At 36.2% G+C, this 19,330-nt stretch overlaps 1 protein-coding gene across 1 annotated transcript in view; it reads left to right on the top strand.

The window, feature by feature from the left end:
* FOXP2 (forkhead box P2) overlaps positions 1-19,330 on the top strand; it is a 430,404-nt gene that overhangs the window by 42,804 nt on the left and 368,270 nt on the right. The window lies entirely within an intron of this gene.

Below are 19,330 nucleotides of genomic sequence, written 5' to 3' on the forward strand. Positions count from 1 at the left end.
GCTTTTAGGAACACAAGGAAAATTCAGAGGCATCAAAATGTATGAAATTCTAATTTTTTGGATGTTTTTAAAAACCTTGTCCATAGGCTTAAGACATCAGATACGATTTTTGAATGTTAGTTCTTCATCTCTGGAGAGGCATACAATACAGATTTGAGAACTGACAGCACCACTCTGAATCTATTTTGTACATGTTATTGGTCTAAACTTGAAGGTTATAAGCTAGTAAAGAAATCACTGTTACAAGAGAACTGGCATATATTTAAATCCTATTGGTTTACCATAAAATCCCTTGTGCCCATGTAGAGTTCCTTCCTATAGCTGTGAAATTTTGTACAAAAGAAAGTCTGTGACTAGTGGGAACTGTGGACAGCAAAAAGGAGAAACTTCAGGGGTTTTTGAGAGATTACTCCCTTGGCATGAAATATCATACCTTACTTTTCTTGTGCTCTTGTCTCCTGTAGCTACCTATAAAATCCAGCACTTCAGTGCCATCACAGTTTTCTATTTTTTTTGTAAATCTCTTTGTTCAGTAACAACCTGTGACATTCTTTCATCATGCTAAACATAATGATAAAGACTATGAACTGAAGGAATGAAAGCAGGAAAGCTGTTGCTGGTATCATGTGAAAGCTAGCCTTTCTGAAGGACATAGGAACAGCGGAGCAACATTTGAAGGAACTGGAACTGGGAAAGAAATACGAAGAGTTATCAGCAGGAAGATCTCAGTGATACTGCCATAGATTTAAAATGATGGAATAAAAAATTACTCTTAAGTAGAGACTAAGAGAAAGTGTAGAAGTTGATATTACTAATATACTACTAACTATAGTTGATATTACTTCTTATTCTCAACTGCTACATTTCCATAAAGCAGAGTTATTAAATTTTGAGTTGTGAAGTCTGTGTAAGGAGTCCTGTATTTTGAAATCCTTTTAAAGTTTAGTTTCAAGCTTTCAAAGCCTGAACAACAACTTTTCAAGTTGTCAATGACAAAATGCTTAGTCATCATTAATTTTGAGCTAGGCTGGAAACCTGTCAATGTTACATAGAATGAGTTTTAACTGTTTAATCTTAACATTTTCATGTTATCTTTTAACAATCTTCCTATAGACTTACATATACAACTAAATTCTTTCTCTACTGCTTTCATAATTTCTGGAGGGCCTATCTGTCATACCTTGAGATCTTTGACCATTCCATCTTTGAAGGTAGCCTTTAGATAATGTCTACCTCAGAGTCCTGCTTGCAGTTTTTTTAGCAATGGTGCTTTGTTCATCAAATATGTGCCCAGATACTATCGCTCATGTTCATGATCTATTTTCAGGAAGTGTGGGACCTTTCTTCCAGAACCTCTTTAAATTATTTAAGAGTTTTCAGTGAAGAGCTGGTGTTTTGGCTTTTAGAAGACCATCGTAACAATGGGACAAGGGTGAATCTGGACTTGTTTGGCCAGGATTTTGGACTGATTTACCATGCAGAGTAGGTGTAACTACTGGATGGTACTACAGGCTAATGCCCTGGTGACATGCAAAACAGTGGACCCAATGTTTCGTGAGAAGCAAGTTAACTTGGTCCTGGCAAGAAAAAAAGTACCTATGCTTGAGAAACCGAGGAGGGAACCTATGAATGAGCTAGATATAGATTCCTTTAAGTAATAAACTGTAGTCAATAAATCCACTTTGGAGTTAAAGTTTCTGAGGCGATCTATGCAACTGGTTCTTGCCTGTTTGTAGAGGGGCTTCCATCAGTTCCCTGCCCTCAGCCATCTGTCCCCTCACCTCTTCTCATGTGTATAGGCTTGCATTTCATCAAGAAACAATCTTGTGAACATTGGTGGGTCTTGAAAAGTCAGTTACGTTGTTGTGCGTGGTCACTGTAGTTCTGAGGATAGATTTCTTGTAAAACAGTGGGTGGAGTGAGGGTTGCCCAGCTGTGAAATCTTTAAGTGAAAAACCTTGTAATAACAAACAGGGTTTAAGGGCTAAGAAACCTGAGGTTGTGGCAGCATGCTGAATGCCAGTGTGCTGTTTATGTAGATGCAGCCTGGAATGCATCTGAAGAAAGGAGCTACTGTGCAATTTCAGTTGGGTAGCTGAATTTCATGTTTATTATAAGTCTTCATGCTTAAAGTATTTAGTACACATAGTTTTTATTGTGTGGGGCCAACCACTTTATTAGTTCCTTCCAAACCATATTTTGACTGGCATGCAGATCACAGCAAGTCATCACTGTTTCAGACTCAGCACTTCTCCCATTTCTTGCTGATACACCATAAGATACTGCAATCCCTACCTTGTTACATGCAGTATAATCTCACCCCACCCCTTTTCTCTGTGCTAAAACTGCAAAAATGCAAACTTCAAAAGTCTGTATATGATGCATGTCACCATGGTGTCCAAGCAGCTACATTGGTGAGATAGCTAAATTGTCCAAAAAAAAATTGCTAAGTGTTTTAGGCATTCCTTAAATATTCGTAGGCTACCAAAAGAAAATTCTGTGTTTTCCACTTTCATGATGGCTTTATTTTTATCTGATGTAAACAAGTCATACACATACACTTATTTTATCTTTAAATTTCAAGTTTTTTTCTTCTAAAAAAGAACAGCAGGTGTTTTGCTTTTTGAAAGAGAATTAGTCAGGTTGATCAAAATGTTTACTTCTGGCACTTTGCTTTTTGTAGTCTTTATACTTTTCTGTTGCAAAATAACAAATTAAGTAGATTCTGAAATCAGTACAAGACTGCAGTTTTGATATGATGAGATCAAATAGCTTCAAAGCTCTTTTTTTTTCTCTTCATAGCAGTGATAGCATTGAATTGTTAAATTGCTATTTGAGAGTGAAGTTCCGCTGAATTGTTTTGTGTTACAATGAAAATAAAATAGTAAACGGTCTGCAATTTGAGAAGATCTTGTTTTTAAATTTGTTTATCACTTTAAAGTCAGATTCTCAAATTGTTGAACCATGATTGGCTTCTAAGTTCTTAAATAAGGTTGTTTTTAGTAAAAAGGAGATCTTTAATGAGTCATTGACTTATTTCATTATAGATATTTAGTAATAATTACACTAAGATATTACAGTTGATACGTGGATTGAGTCCACTTTTGTTGTGATCCAGTTCTCAGAAATGAGTCTTCTCAGTGTTGTAGTTTAACCTGGCAAGCAGCTAAGCACCACACAGCTGTTTGTGCACTCCCTGCCCCTCCCCTGGTGTGATGGAGGAGAGAATCTGAAAAAAAAAAAAAAAAAAAAAGAAAAGGGGGTAAAACTCATGGATTGAGATAAACTCATGGATTGAGATAAAGACAGTTTAATAGGACAGAAAATGAAGGGAAAATGATGACAATAATTATGATAAAGGAATATAAAAGACAAGTGATGCACAATGCAATTGTTCACCACTCTCTGACCAACACCCAGCCAGACCCCAAACTTAGGACTATAGCAGTTGCCCTCTCCAGCCAACTCCCCCAGTTTTATTGTTCAGCGTGATGCCACATGTTATGGGATATGTCTCTGGCCAGTTCGGCTCTGCTGTCGTGGTTCTATCCGCTCCCAACTTATTGTGAATGCTGTCTTCTTGCTGGCAGGGTGTTATGAGAGAAGCTGGAAAGACTTTGAATTAGTGTATGCGCTGCTTAATAACAGCTAAAACATCAGTGAGTTATCAACATCCCTAATCCTAAATCCAAAACACAGCACCATACCAGCTACCAGGAAGAACATTAACTCTATCACAACCAAAACCAGGCACTTAGATTGTAAGACATGCCACGTCCTGCAGAGAAGGGGCAAAACCACCTTCTTGATCATAAAATCAGAGTTGTAGAATCAGTTAGGTTGGAAAAGACCTTCAAGACGATCAAGTCTTCAAGATCATCAACTTGACCTACTGAGTATCATCACTAAACCATGCCCCTTAGTGCAATGTCCATGTCTCTTAAATACCTCCAGGGATCGGGACTCCACCAGTCCCTGAGCAGCACACTGCAATGCAACTCTCTGTGAAGAAATTCTTCCTAATGTCCAATCTAAAACTCCCCCATCACAACTTGAGACCATTTCCTCTAGCCTTACCTCTGATTTTGATTTTGGACTCTTACTTGGGAAAATAAAAGGGGAAAACACAGCAGTCAATGGAACTAGATGTGCGTTTTCTTCTAGGGTTTCCAAGTTCAGCAAAGTATTATGCAGCATTTCTTCTCTTGCACTGTGGAAAGCACTTGACTACACTGTACAGTTTATTTCTACTAAATGATACAGAGGGAGATGCCAAGGCTGTCTCTTCCCCTGTGGAGACACTGGTATCTGATTTGTATTTCTAAATACTGCTTGCAGCTGAATGATGTCTTGTGCACCTCAGTGAAAAAGCAGTGTTTATTTAGACAAGTGCATCTTGCTCCTGTAATGCCAAAATTTTGTTTGTGAGTAACTTATGCCTGTTAGTGCACTTATTCAGAGGGAGTAGAGTAAAACTATGTGTGAGTAGACAACAAACGTTTATTTGAAATTATGTTTTGGATTATAGTTTCAATATAATTGGAAATTTCTGTATTATTTTAGGCTGTTACTTGTTTGACTTTGTCATCTCTCTTTTCATTTTGCTCTCCAGTCCTTAACAATATATATTCAGAATATAGTTGTGTTCTTTTGTCAGTTCTGATGATAGCAGAGAAATATATATAAAAATAAATTTTGTTTGTGTTGATAAAAGCACTTTCTTATACCAATATGGAATGGAATATAAAAGGATATTCCTTGAATGCTCAAAAACGGTGATTTTTTCTTTCACAGGTCTTTACTATCCCAGTCACAGAAGAGTGTGGATATTAAGGTCTTTTGGCCTTCAGATAGATGCTTATGATGCAAAGAAGGGAGAATTGTTGACAAAGAAAACCTGTGTTGTATTTATATTTTATAATGTAGTAAGTAGTATATAATAATTATATACATTATAAAGTGTATTGGGATGCTCTGTAGTGTTACAGTGAGCTAGAGATCTGATTGGAAAACTATATCCAAATTTCTGGTGAGCTATTGGAAAGGAACATTTCCTTACTTTGAAGTTTCTTCCTGGTAGGTGCCGTGGTGATGTAAATTTAACTGACCCTAGGAGTGTTGGTCTTTGAGAGCATATAAGAATAGGATTTATGGTTCTGAGTTAATAAAATATGCTGATGCCACTGTAAGCCCTATTTAGATAGACAGCAGTAATCTCTGTTGAGCAGTATGAAACCGTCTGTCTCTAAGTAGTGGAAACCTAACAGTTCACAGCAAGGTTGTACCACATCCAGAGATGAGAAAAATGTGTCTGAAGTCAGACGAGTTCTAACTGCATGGTTTTATTTTCTTGTATAATGGTGTTCTTTCTCCTGTGCTAATATTGCACATAATGTCAAGTAAACAACATACTCATAGTGCACAAATAACAGCTGCTTTTTTAAGTTCATAGCTAATCTTATTTTTGCTAGCTTAGCACAAGGAACAATACTCTTCTGAAAACACAATGTGACTCTGAAATATGTGGAATTGATAAAGGTGGAGAATGTTGTGTATTAATAAAAACACAAATATTTGGTTAAATAATGAGATATATTAAGAAGACTAAGCGTATTGTCACATTAGGTATTTTGTACAGTAGAGTATAAAATGTTGTTTCCAAGTTTTTATCTTTCATGGAAGAAGTTCATAGAATTATATGTTTGTGAAGATAACTTTGAATTTGTAATTTTGCTATTGTGTTTGAAATATTTGACATTTAAATACATGGTTGTATTTACATATGTTGCATTTTCATTACAGCTAATCCTCTTGAAACTTGGTTGGCAGATGCCTTAAGCAGTTCTGTAAAATTGGGACAGATACAGTATTCTGCAACCTTGGAATTTAATTGCAAATAAAGAACATTTTATAATTGCTTTCTTTCACTTTTAAAGTTTCCACTTATAAAATTAAAGCAGCTGCTTAAGAGCATTGCTATATGTAAACAATAACGAAATATATTTTAGTAGAGATATTAATATCTTAAAATTTACTTGTTGGTACCTTCTTTTAATATAAAATATTAATATTCTATATTTTATTTGCTGCAAATGTAAAGATTACCACTGTGCTACTTAATATATTAAGTAAACAATTTTGGGGGAAGAAACGATTAATTGTGCACCATGAGGCACATACCTTTTTACAAAAGGCAACAGTTTTCAATCTTAATTCTAAATGATTAATTTAGAATTTGAAAGGAGAGAAGAATAAGAAATCTTTGTCAAGTAACATGTTTTTGTATAGTCCAGAAATACATGGTGTCCATATGTGCTGGGATTTTGGTCTTTTGTTTTTTTAAATCAAGTGTTCTCATCCTCACTATCTTTTTTCATCACTTTCCTAGCTTTCCATCTATTCAAATTGTAAAAAATATAGCTAGATATAACTAAATATATTTTATTTTGTAGGTGAAATAGCTAACAACAATTATTTTTACTAAGTTCACAGAATTCAATATGAATAGCCATTTAACTTAAACAGTCCAAAATAGAAGGAAAAAAAAATCTGTGTAACTGTAATCTCTGCTTTTTGATGTATTCATTCTACACTTGCCCAAGTCTGGTGGTGAAGATTTTTTTCTATTAAACTTTATTTTTTTTTCTTTTTTTAAACTCAGACATCTGGAAGAGTATCCAACAATTCCTTATTATCTTCAAAATATATATAAATTGTTCTAGCAGTCTTCTTCCTCTTGTGATTCATCTGACAGTGAGTCACTCACTTCATCCACTCACACATCACATACTTCAGTGGTGCATCTTAACCAGGACGGCAAACTCTCTGCTTCCCATATAGGTGGGAGCAACAAGCTCATCTGGGAGGTCTGGGTGAAGTAGTGTTTCCATCCTATTTATGTGTTTAAAATTAGGTAGGATGAATCTGATTTTGGTATTGCACAGTTGTAAGTAAAGATGATTCAAACCTAATATCTGATCAACCATTTCCAGTTTACTGTTTGGTTCAGGACCTCTTCCTTGCTAGTCCCCTCTAACTTTTTTATTTTATATTATTTTTATCTACTTTTAAGTAGTTCTCCTGAAATACTTGTTCTGCCCAACAAGATTGTAGATGGCCATGGAAGTTGCTGACAAAACATCTTTTCAATAACTGCATCCTTACAAACCTTTCGTACCTTTCTTCTAGTATATTGTTGGATCTGGAGAAACTCTTTTTACTTTGTAAGTGCTTCAGGAACAGTAGACGCTAACCAGTACTGGCTTTTTTATGTATCTTCTTCACCCTCCCTACCTGTGCCACCTCCTCTTGTGGCCCTGCCCCAGTTCCTGATCTTCTAGGTGTGCCCAGGACCACCGGCTGTTCACTTGCAGCAATTCACAGCTGGGTATCTGGTGGCTGAATACAGCCAGCTCTGTTTCTTCTCTGTTTTGGAAAACACAGAACACAATGGTGGTTTGCATTTGTAAGTTTATTTACCATTTTTTCCTGTACATGTTTCTCATGCATATGCAGGTAGGTTTTACCATACTGAAATACCAGTCCCTTGCTTTTCACCATCTCCTGGCAGAGAATTGCCCATATGTCCACAGTCGTGTTTTAAGATCCAGCTCAGTGAATGAGAATGCCTATGTGTTTGGTACTGCCTTTGTGGGCCAAACCTCAGAACACCATATCTGATCCCAACATATGTAATTTCTTTAAAGAAGGCCAAGATAAAGGCTAGCAGATCACCAAGGGATAAATGAGACCTGGGCTTCATGGAGATCAAAGGATCCCCCTCAGCCTTTTCATTTCACCGTTGACAGGAGTGACAACAGGCTTTGTAAGGTTTATTTCCACCTTTTTCCCTCTCTCCCTGCCACTCCTGGGCGTCAGCTAGGCAGTGTCACACAGGCAGCTGGCTCTGAGCTTGGTGCTGGGCAGGGGACAGGACTGCTTGGCAGGCAGGGTGGCACCCGCAGGGACACCCACTGCCACCCCGCTGAGGCAAGTCCGCCTGCTGAGGATGCAGGACCTGCAGGCGCAGAGGGCAGCAGATAAAGAGCAGGCAATTAAACAGCTTAGTTAGAGAAGACACGGAGTTAATGCTGTGTGCTGCTCATCTTAGATTTTCATAAATTCATATATGAGATCCGGTGAATCGGGAAGTAGATGAAGGTTATCATAATTTTGACAAAAACACTTAAATGGCTAATCTGTTTCTAAATGGTTATGTTTTTAATCTCAAGCCTCTTTAAATGGCTGAGCTGCTTTTTTTTTTTTTTTTTTTTTTTTTTTTCCAATTTAACTTTGTTTTAGATGGGAAATATTTCCGATCAGATTGCTTAAGCTCTGAGCTGTCATGTAAATATGTTCTGTCAAGTATATAATACACATTTTAAAATTTGTCTAAATATTTATGCTCTTGAGGGGATAACTGCAGCTCTCAAAAGACAGTTACAACCTAGTGAGTAAATAAATTGTATTTCTTTTTTTAAGTGTGCATTGTTTTTGCAGCAAATTGTAACTGTTTAAAGGATCACTTGAATCTCACAAATTTCTGTGAGAGAGTTTTTTATTATTTATTATTCTCTTGAGAAAAAAAGTGCCTTATGTCTTTCAGCAGTGCATGTAAATGCATATGTGCATATATATATTTAAAAAATCAAGTATTTCTTTTTTGCCTAAAACTGAAGAACAAAACCTGAGGTGAATGAATTTATATTTACTGCAGCATTTAAAATTATCATTAGAAGTGCTGTGAAGTAGCTCTTCTGTTATTTTGAGTTTGCTTACTGCATGTACCCCATGGATTGTTTTTTCTTATTTTAGTATTTTTTTCTGGTTGGAATGCAATGATAAAATCAGTGGTGTTCTGAAGGTTCTTTTTCTTTTTCTTTTTTTTTTTTTTTTTAATTTAAAATGCTTAGTGAAATTAAAATTCAAACAAAGAAAGGCAATTTTCATTCATTTTTAAGCAATGAGCTGAATTTTTCCCAAGGTCTACAAAGAAGGAAAATTATTAATGCTGTAGTTTAGAATGTAGTTACTTTGTAATCAATAAGAGTTTTAATAACTGTGATTGGTTATCAGGCAAGAGATTGCTATAGCACTACAGAAATCATTCACCAATTAAAAAAAAATAATAAAAAGCCCAGTTTAAACTGGTGGAGGTATATTTTGGATGCTAGTCTGTATAAGACATAATAACTTGTATAATCCCATCTTTTACTTTGTACAGTAATAAAGTATATCCAGAGAAAGTAAATCTGTGATTTTAACATCTTTTGACAAGCACATTAGACTGTGGAAAGAGCATCCAAGTTGGGGCTTGGGGCATATGGTGCTACCTTCTGCTAGCATAGCTCCAGAACAAGTCACTGTGTTCACCAGGGGGTCATGTTCAGACTCTCAGGTTCATTCCGTTAGTCTGGGGGAAAAACCACAGTTCCTCTTCATATGGAAAAATCAGAACATAAAATACAAACTGTGCTTCCCTGCCATACATCCACTATGCAGAGAACACAGAGGTGTTCTGAAATGTTTTTCTGTCAATTATGCTTTTGTCAGGGCATTCAAGAAAGACTTCAGAGAAGTTAAGCTAAACAAAAATTATACTGGTTAATAATCCACAAGCTAAACAATGCTGTAGCACTGTAAACCCCTAATTAGACTATGTAAATATTTATAGCTATTTTTTATTCTGAAAAGAGATATAATGCTACTTGAAAAGAACACAGGTTTGTATCATGATGTAAAACAGTTGTAGCATTTCAAACGTATGTACTTTTGGAGTATTATTTAAATGATTGTTTCCTGAATAAGTTGCAACTCACTTCAGTTTAAAGATTGGTATTTATAATAGATAATCCAAGTGTTGTGTGTCTTGAGAATTCAACATATGGATGGGGATGCGGGAGGAATTAGTTATACGAGATTTGTTGACCAGCTTTTAATTCAGATTGTCATTTTTAACACACGGCAGTGCAGATGGCAAAGTTTTGACTGTCCGTCAGAGCCCCGATACCTCGGGGACAGCTGTTGCTGATAAATCTTTTTTACATGCTTTAGGTCAAGAGTAGTCAAACCTGTTACAGCACCTGCTTTTACATATGCAAATCTGTTGTTTTGTCATTTCATTAAACAAGGAAAGGTAGTGGTCTCTTGTGGCCGTAAGTAAGCCTGGAACACAGCCCATATGAAATGAAATCCAGCAAAAAGACAACCGTGATTTCTGCAGTGTAGCCATGGGATGTTGCTTCTGTTTGGGGGCTTTGTTTCTGGAAGACTGCCTGTAATTTGGAAGGAGGGTAGAAAGACAAGCACATGTTTGGAGGCAAGAAGAGAAGGGAAGGTGTTTGCTGTCATTGACTGTAGGGTAGTAGTGAAGTCTGACATGCCCAGAAGCTAGCGGGTGCCATGTGGGGCTCCCATACACTGCATACCTCAGTTTTCATCATCTGGTGAGCCTGCAGCATGATTCCCGGGCACTGGAGCATACAACATGTCTGCTTCGGTTTGGAGTTGATTGATCCACGGTACAGAACATGCTTGTGGGATCTTACCGTGCTGGGGAAGAACATAAATGATTGAAATGCTTTCTTAAGAAAGAAAAGCATCATTTGTTTATGTACTTCGGTGCCTAGCAAAATGTGCCATCAAGCAGCAACACATGGTTAGTTTACTGTACACGGTTATATACTGGTTGTAGAAACTTTTAAACTTTGTATTTTTGTCTTATACTTGTTTAATCTATTGGATAGAGATGCAGAGAATTAAAATCATGAGGAGGAGAGTTCTTACTTCATTTATGGCGCTGTGTGAATGGGGTCGTGGCATGTAACAGAAATGGCACTTAAGGATTGTTTTTTTAAACAAACTGACAGTAGATTTTATCCTGCGCTGCCATAGATCGCTGTGGGGGAGAAAGGGAAATAGTAAAATTGATGAACAAATGTTGCATGCTGTCATTTTAGATTACGTTGTTTCACCATGAAGTTGTTGCTAATTTTTTTAAGATACTGTAAAATTCTGATGTTGCAGAAAGCACCACAGTAACACTGTTAACTGTGCTAATTATTTCTTTCCAAGGCTAGTTTGTCAACAATATCTTAATCAAGCCACAAGCAAAAACTGTTTTTTGAACATTTTGTGGATAAACAAAGAATAATGCCCTGACCTTTTAACCTTGTCAACTGAGTTTTCCCATTCTGACGCTGTGCATTATTTTTGCAAAGGTTGGAAGTTTAACTCTTCGAGGAACCAGATATCATTTTTATTGGGATATTAATTCTAGTAGGTGCTAATCTCATCAAGATTTGCAGACATTTCCCTTCATAGGCCATTCTGATTTGTAGCTTTTTCTTTTCACAGCAGTATTAAATACCAAACCTTCTCTGATATGGAAGTTCATTAGAGATATGTCTTTGATGGCAGCCCTTTCAGGGCTTCAGTTTCAAATACCTTGATGTAAAGCTTAAGAAGCCATTGTGTTGTAAGCCCTCCTTGATGTGTCTTATTTAGATCTGCATAGTAAATCAAGGAAAGTAAATAACAAGGCAGCAGATGGAAGCATGGAGATAAGGCCAGTGAACAATTGTATTTGTATTTTGTTATGATGTTGACAGGAGCTAAAATTCACTAATCTAGTTCAACTGATCTGCATTTCAAAGAAATCTCATTTAGCAGCAACTTGAAGGTTTGGAGGATAAAGTTCTTTTATTGCAGCTTTTATTGCATTCTTTGCTAATTTATCTGGTCAAGATTTAGCCTTGCTTACTTAAAGCAGCAAGCATGTTACAAGGAGTCTTAAATACTACGAAAGCATTAATGTCTAGACTATGAACTGAAGGTAATTACATATCCAGCAGTGAATAGGCTACGTTTAGGAAATACTGTTGTCCAAATGGAATTGCAAGAGAAATGCAGATAAGGTATTTTTTCTATGTATTTTTTCTCTAAGTACGTTTCTTTCTTTTTCTTCTTCTTCTTCTTCTTTTTCTTTTTCTCTTTCTTTTTCTTTTTCTTTTTCTTTTTCTCTTTCTTTTTCTTTTTCTTTTTCTTTTTCTTTTTCTTTTTCTTTTTCTTTTTCTTTTTCTTTTTCTTTTTCTTTTTCTTTTTCTTTCTCTTTCTCTTTTTCTCTTTCTCTTTCTCTTTCTCTTTCTCTTTCTCCTTCTTTTTCTTGTATTTTTTCCTAATTGTATGGAAAATGAATGCATAGAAAAATCTATAATTATTAAATATTAAAAAAAGTCTTGAGCTTTGAATTCAGTTGTAGAATACTTGATTATTCTGTTTACAAACTGTTAGCTGATATTAAGTTTTCACACGATAATCACTTTTCTGTGTCTTACCAAACAAAACTATTGAAAGATGGACAATAGTTTTGTAGAATGATGTTTCACAATTGTTTTTGTATGTACCCTGAATGATGTACACAATGTGTATGTAAGTTATGTACTTTGTATTAGTACAATATATAAAGTATATATAAAGTACAGCCATGTCATTTGGAAAAAAAAATGTGATAAACATATTCTCCAAATCAAATGCGATTAAAATAAAGAGTAATGTGAAGTAGAATTTAATTTTAATTTTTAATTTTTTTAAAGTTACTTAATTTTAAGGGAAAAGAATTTAGGCCTTTATTTTGATTTAATTTTCATTCTATAATATAAATTCTAATACTAATATAAATACTAAAGCTATTTAGAGAATTGATTGCAAGTGTGTAAATTATGTACAGGTGTAACAATAATATGGCAAAGCATGCCAGACCAGTTTCAAAACAGATTTTAAAGTTTTGTATGTGTATGTCTTCTCTAATAATGGGACACAGTTCTCTAAGGCATGTAAATAATAATAATAATAATAATAATAATAATAATAATAATAATAATAATAATAATAATAATAATAATAATAATAATAATAATAATAATAATAATAATAATAATAAAGCAGCTTCTGTATTTTAATGCTACTGTCCTTGCTGCCCTTCTGCAGCCCATCCTTGTCCTAGGGTTGCTGTAATGGAGCACACACTTGTACCTCGAGGACTTCTGTCTGATTTGTAGTGCAGATTGTCACGCTCCTTCGTAATGCGTACATGTATTTGTAAGCTGTAGAGGAGTGGAGGGAAAGACAGCTGGGGATGGCAGTGCTTGGTAGGCTGCAGCTGTATCTGTTACCTTGTGACTGGTGGAGTCCATAGGCTAATTAAATCACAGTGTAGAGTAAATGCTTCTTTGATAGTAATGTGGGCTTAAAGCATCTTTTGGTTCCTTCTGCTTATTGCTATATCTCTGAAAATGCTCTTATAATTGTTTGTGGGTCTGCTTTTATTTTAGCTAAACAAAATAGCTTTTATTTTGCCAGGTTGCGTTTAATATAGACTAGTTCCGTAGTGGGGATGACCATGTTGTTCCATGTACACTTATATTGGCACAGCTGAGTGAGCAGTGCTGGAAGCTGGGAAGTGACCACCGCTAGAAGTGGTGAATATGCCCTGAGATGCACAGGGTCAGTTTCCACATCAGTACAAGCCAACTGCATCATGACTGTGCGGTCACATCTTCATCCAGGGCCATATCTCATCTTGCACCAGCAGGAATGTCCCAGTTTTGGCCAGAAGTTAATCACTTTCTTTGCAGGACTGCTTTAAAGTGATTTAGCTCCCTGGCCTGTCTCACCTTGCAATTGCTCAAGTGTCCAAGTCAGCACAAGAAAAGAGTAGGAGTCTGCACTGGAGCTGAAGAGGAAGGTGAGGGAAGTTAGGGCTGTTTCAGCCAGTTTAGATTGGCTTAAGTTGTTCTGCAGCTGCATCCTGCCCGGAAATCTTGCCATTATCCTCCAGAACCAATTCCTGCTCTGTATGTATAAAATGAAATGGGTGATGCAAAAAGGTGACTTGAACTACTTTGTGAAGTGAGTATCTACCAGCCAATATGGCAAAGACAATAAAATAAATCAAACTCTCTTGGAAAACTCCACAGTGTATTTGAATGTTTAATTACATTCCAATCTGCCAAAGTTCAGAAAGCTAATTTTGGATTTGAAGATATCACAGGAAGGTCTTCCTGCTTACATCTCCCAGTAGCAAACAGGTAGAACCACAAGAGCAAGTCCCTAAGTACACTGCTTCACACATTTCTAGATTAGGCCTCCCTTGTTTTGTGTAACAATTTAAATCATTATCTGCTTCCCTCAGATAAATATCTGGCCTATCCCCAAAGTTTAGCAATCCTAGTCTGTTTTACAAATCTCATGCCCTTGTACCTTTGGCTTCAGCATCTCTGACCCTTGTTCCATCCAGCCCAAGCCCTTTCCATGTCCCAGCATTGCCCCAGGTGACAAGTAGGCATCTCGGCTGTCATTGAATGCTTGCCTCTTGTGCTGCTGTCCCTTCTGGCTCCCAGCAAGTGTGATGTTCTTTACAAATTATGCTGCGGGAAGGGAGAGAATTTGAGGCAAAAAGGAGAGTGGGAGGCAAAAGAAAGAGGGAAAGGAGAAAAGGATAAAAAAAAAAAAGTATGAAAAGTTTTATGGAATTTCTCACATTTCCTCCTTCATATCAAAACCTTTTGCACCATTCTGTTTTAGGGCTGCTGCAGTAGTGTGAAAGTATTGTGTACAGATGAGTGATCTCTCAGTAATCAGTATCAAAACCATTTAGAAATGAGGTGGGATAATAAATGAAACTTGCATTTCACCTATAGGCTTGTCAGTACCAGTACCAGCTGCAAATCCCTAACGTAGAAAATTTTGTGTGGCGTTGCATTTCTAGAATGACACCTATCTGCTTGGCCTTCACGTCTTTAGATGCTAAGATCCCTGCTAGATCCCTGTACGGAATGGCAACCTTAGGCTGAAATGAGAAGGGCAGACAGAGCTGGAAGGAGTAACAGAGAAAGTAGGTGGCACACTTCCCACCGGGGGATTGTTGAAGAAAAATATTCCCAGCCATATTTGCCACAATTCCTACTACACAAGGTTGCTACTATCTGTTTAATCCGCCCAAGCTTGGATGTTAGCTTAATAACTGTTCACTGTGTATTCCATCTGATTGTCCCAAAGCCAGTGTTATACCTTTGTTGGCAGATTGCCTGATATAGCTAGTTAGCCTTTGTCTTTTATCCTGTTTCATATGGGGAATTTACATTGGCATGACAAACAGCTGACCATGCAAACAGTTATTTAGACGTAGGTGTTACCTGTGGTTTCATACCAGTGCATCTTCTTATGATTCAGCTTCAGGTTTTACTTCTGGTCAATATAACTTAAGACAAATAAAACTGCAAGAGAAACATGAGGAATGTTTCTCTATCTTCATGTCTATCCAAATCCAGAAGAGGAAGACTGTAGTGTACAACTGATGAGAAGTCTAAATTAGAAAATGTTTCATATTTTAATTTTCTGCAAAAGATGTGTATCAATGTATAGGGAATATTATATTAATATTATCTTAAAGGCAGTGATACCCGGGTGCTAGTGTTAGGTCACTTTACATGTAGATAGATCATTTGTCCCATCTTTCTCTTTTCAATATGTAATGGAAAAGAAGTAATGCCAACTCTGAGGTTTTCTGAAGCATTGCTTTTTTGATCACAGCATATTAATCTCCCTTCAATTGCAGACAAACCAAACAACTTCATTCAGTTTAACAGCACAACATTTAGGGAAGTTTGCAATATAATACCTTCATTTCTTTAATTCTTCATATCATGATTGATCTCTTGTTTATTCATTATGCTGTTTCGAGATTAGGACAATTATACTGGAGATTAGCTCAAAGGGACCTTTCCGCAGATATATTTGTTTCTTTTGTTGCTGTATTTTAATACATCGTTCTTAACAGAGGTTCCAAAGTTTACTAGCAAAACAGTGATTGTTTTTGTGAGTTTATGTTTTTGTGAGATAAGATTTCTGGGTAAGGCTTTTAGATAAACACCACAGTAAAGACACATGATTGTAATAATACGTTAGACTGACTATACAATTACATAATAGAGTAAATATTATTCAATCTTAAACCAATCCAGTGCTTGGTTGTTTATATGATATGGTTTCAGCCTAAATCCAGCATTAGTCTTTTACTTAGTTTCATCCAATAGTCTATAGATATTGAAAGTAAAATTGTAGAATGCTTATGTACAAAAATGGAATTTTGTAGCATATTTAGTCAGAGGCCTGAGCCACTGGATTTTTTATAAATAAGATAAATATTCCCAAAATAATTGGGAAACTTCGTTAAAGAGTCCTCAAATACTTTTTCCTCTAGCACGTTTTTCTGTAATATACTCTGTAAAAATACCTGCCAGTCATGGGATAAAGTATTTTAACAATGTTTTGTAATGCAGCTGTGGCTTTTATCAATGGCCAAAAAAGTCTCAAAACAGCAAAGCAAAGCTCACATTACTGTTACAGTTTTCAATTTGTGTCTTATGTAACTTATGGAAATGGTATGAGTTTATGCAAAAGTGTAGCTTTTAATGCTCAAAATTAATATGTGTCTTTAATCCTATAGGTTACTTGTATCACTAGGTTGTTTCAGAAATTGAAAACACAAGCTACGAAATTCTTCATGTTAAAATACCTTCTTATATCTTTGAAACAAGTATATTTCCATCAGGAGTATAATTGAATTAGGGAATATATGGAATACATTCTTAAAGCAAGCATGAATCTTCATCTAATCTTCCAAAGGGGTTGTATAACAAATGGGGAAAAAAAAAGCATTCTTGGTTTACCCAATTTTTGGGTAACTGTTGATTCCCAGCACTTGCAATTGAAGTAATTGCATATCAGCTTTCCCCTCTTTAAGGGCATTTGTATGAGAGAGCCAAGATCACATTAGTGGGAAGATCTTGTAAACTTTTTAATTGCAGCTTAAAACCGTATATGGAAAGAGTGAGAATTTTTGCTTCTATTTGTCAACCAGTAGGTATCTGTCTTGTAAGACACACTTATGCTTTATCTTTCCTAGTGTTGTAGTAGGAGTTACGATAATTATGAATTGTTATTTGTATCAGATTGCTTTTAAAGTGTTTATCCTGCAATAGTATTTTACTATTTTCCTATGCAGTAGTAAAATATGCCTTTAGTCCACTAAATTTTGGAATTTTGTGAGAAACTTGTCTTTGATCATATATCAGTTCTAAGACACTCAGTTCTTGCTTGGTACTGCTTGCTCTTATTTGTAGTTAGTATTACAGTGACATGCAGGATATCAAACAAAACTTAGATTCCTTTTGAGCTGGATGAGTTATAATCCTACCCTTAAGATTTTACATTCTAAATAGAGAAGTCGGACAAATGGTAGAGGGAGAGGTGGCCTAAATTGTTGCTATAGGCCAGTAGTACATGGGTCTTTGATCATTATTAGCATGCTGCACAGTGATTTTTGTTCCATCTTCAGTGTAGCCATTTGAGCTGCAGAAGCAAACATAACAGCAAACATCATAGCAGCCTCTTCTTTTGCAGAGTGTAGAAGTGATGAGGGGGAGTAGATAGAACACTAAACATACTTTGATCTGATATATCAAGCTGACAAAAAAAAAAAAAAGCAGCAGTAATTCAAATTCCTCATTGTGAGGTCTGAAAAGAATGTTAATAGGTCTATGCATAGATTTTGAGCAAACAAAATTTTTGTGTGAAACATTAGGCTATTAATCTGTGCATTTTGCAAAAGGAACTTTAGTTGCATACTGATGTCTGAACAAGGTTATTTTTGTCCTGGTGTGTTTATATGCTAGTGTAGGCTGCTTCATCATATAACATGTCAATGCATAACTCTCCATATCTGGATACTCAGTTCACAGGTACAGATAACAGTATCTAGCAAGACAAGAGAAAGGACTGGTTATATTCCTTTGGTATACCTGGTGGGTATGGATGAATTAATTAAGAGAGTTTTTTTCTCAAAAGTGGCATGCCATTCTGAGACAGCAAAAAGTGTTTGCTCCTGATGACAGTCATTCACATTCCGCTGGATCAGAAGGCATCCCTGAAGGAATTTTAATTGATCTGCACTTACCCAAAATAAAGCAAAAACACTGCTGTATCCTAGAGATAAAAGCAAAAAAAAAAAAAAAAAGGAGATACTGGAGTATAGAGTATATGATTTTTAAGGTTTTGTTCCAGATGAAATTTGGGACATGCAGATGCCTATGACCTCCATTTATACATGTTGAACTGGGTTGGACCCCATGGATGAAGTTGCGTATTCAGACATATGGAGGGAACTGTCAAAAACCTTCTAAGCAGAACCTTGCTTTGTGGCACCCTGCCCTGGATGCTTTGGAACTGTGGACAAGGGAGAGGAAGGCTACAAAAAAATTGCTTTACAGCAAGACTTTACTACCTCATTTGATTTTTTTTTTTCTATGGAGTGGCTATTTTGGAAAAGTCAATCAAAAGCATGTAAATACAGAAAACAGTGGGAATTCAGTTTGCAGTTCAAAAGGATCTAACCTGTACATTCAGTATTAGTTAGACTAGACTGTGTTTCTTGTGTGGTGAATCCCATTCCATTCCATTCTGAAATGGATATAAGAATCTCCAGTGAAGGTTCTCTTCCAAAGATAATTCCACTTTTCTCTTTGAAAACTCCTTGCGTCAACAGCATCCTTGTGAAGAAGTTTGCAGGTCTGTTACCTGTTTCATGGAGATGTTTCTGCGTATTTTGTTGAACCTGAGCTTTACTAGTCAGTTCTTGCATTCAAATAGGGAAGAGATGATCTCTGTGCAATCTCTCCATCTTCTTCAGGCTGCTGTACTTTTCTGTCATATCATCCCTGAAGTTGTCTATTTTCTAATGTGAATAGTTGTGGTGTACAGAATTGTTCCTCATCCAGAAACTATTCTAAGCCTTTGATCATGTATGTTTTCTTCTCTGAACCTTGTGCTCTTCTCTGCTCTGAGCACCAGAAAAGAGCAGGCTTTTCAAGATGGGGCTTGATACAGAAGAAGGTGATGTGTTATGCTTTGTTTTTTATTCCTTTCCCAGTAATTTTTAGCATTTGATGTGCTGTATTGGCTGGCAGAGTGGTGATTTACATTTTCATTGAGCTATCCGTTCCAAAGCCAAGGTGTCACTTTCTGAGATGCAGTGCAATACAGAGCTGTTTTGCTTAATAGAAAATTCAGATCAGAATTTTTGCCAGTAATGGGTAACCAAGATAGTTTCCATTGAACCTGTGTTCAGCAAATTGTGATTGCCTGCATGAACCCTGCCAAAAGTATGCAAGACTTCTTGGTGTTGGAAAATAACTAATCAATAATAGGAAATTATCTTTCAATTTGTGTACTTAGGCTTTTTAGAGTAACATAATCTTGTTACTGCAAATCC

Source organism: Netta rufina (genome assembly GCF_964035555.1).
Source record: "Netta rufina genome assembly, chromosome: 1".
In the NCBI taxonomy this organism is placed as follows: domain Eukaryota; kingdom Metazoa; phylum Chordata; class Aves; order Anseriformes; family Anatidae; genus Netta; species Netta rufina.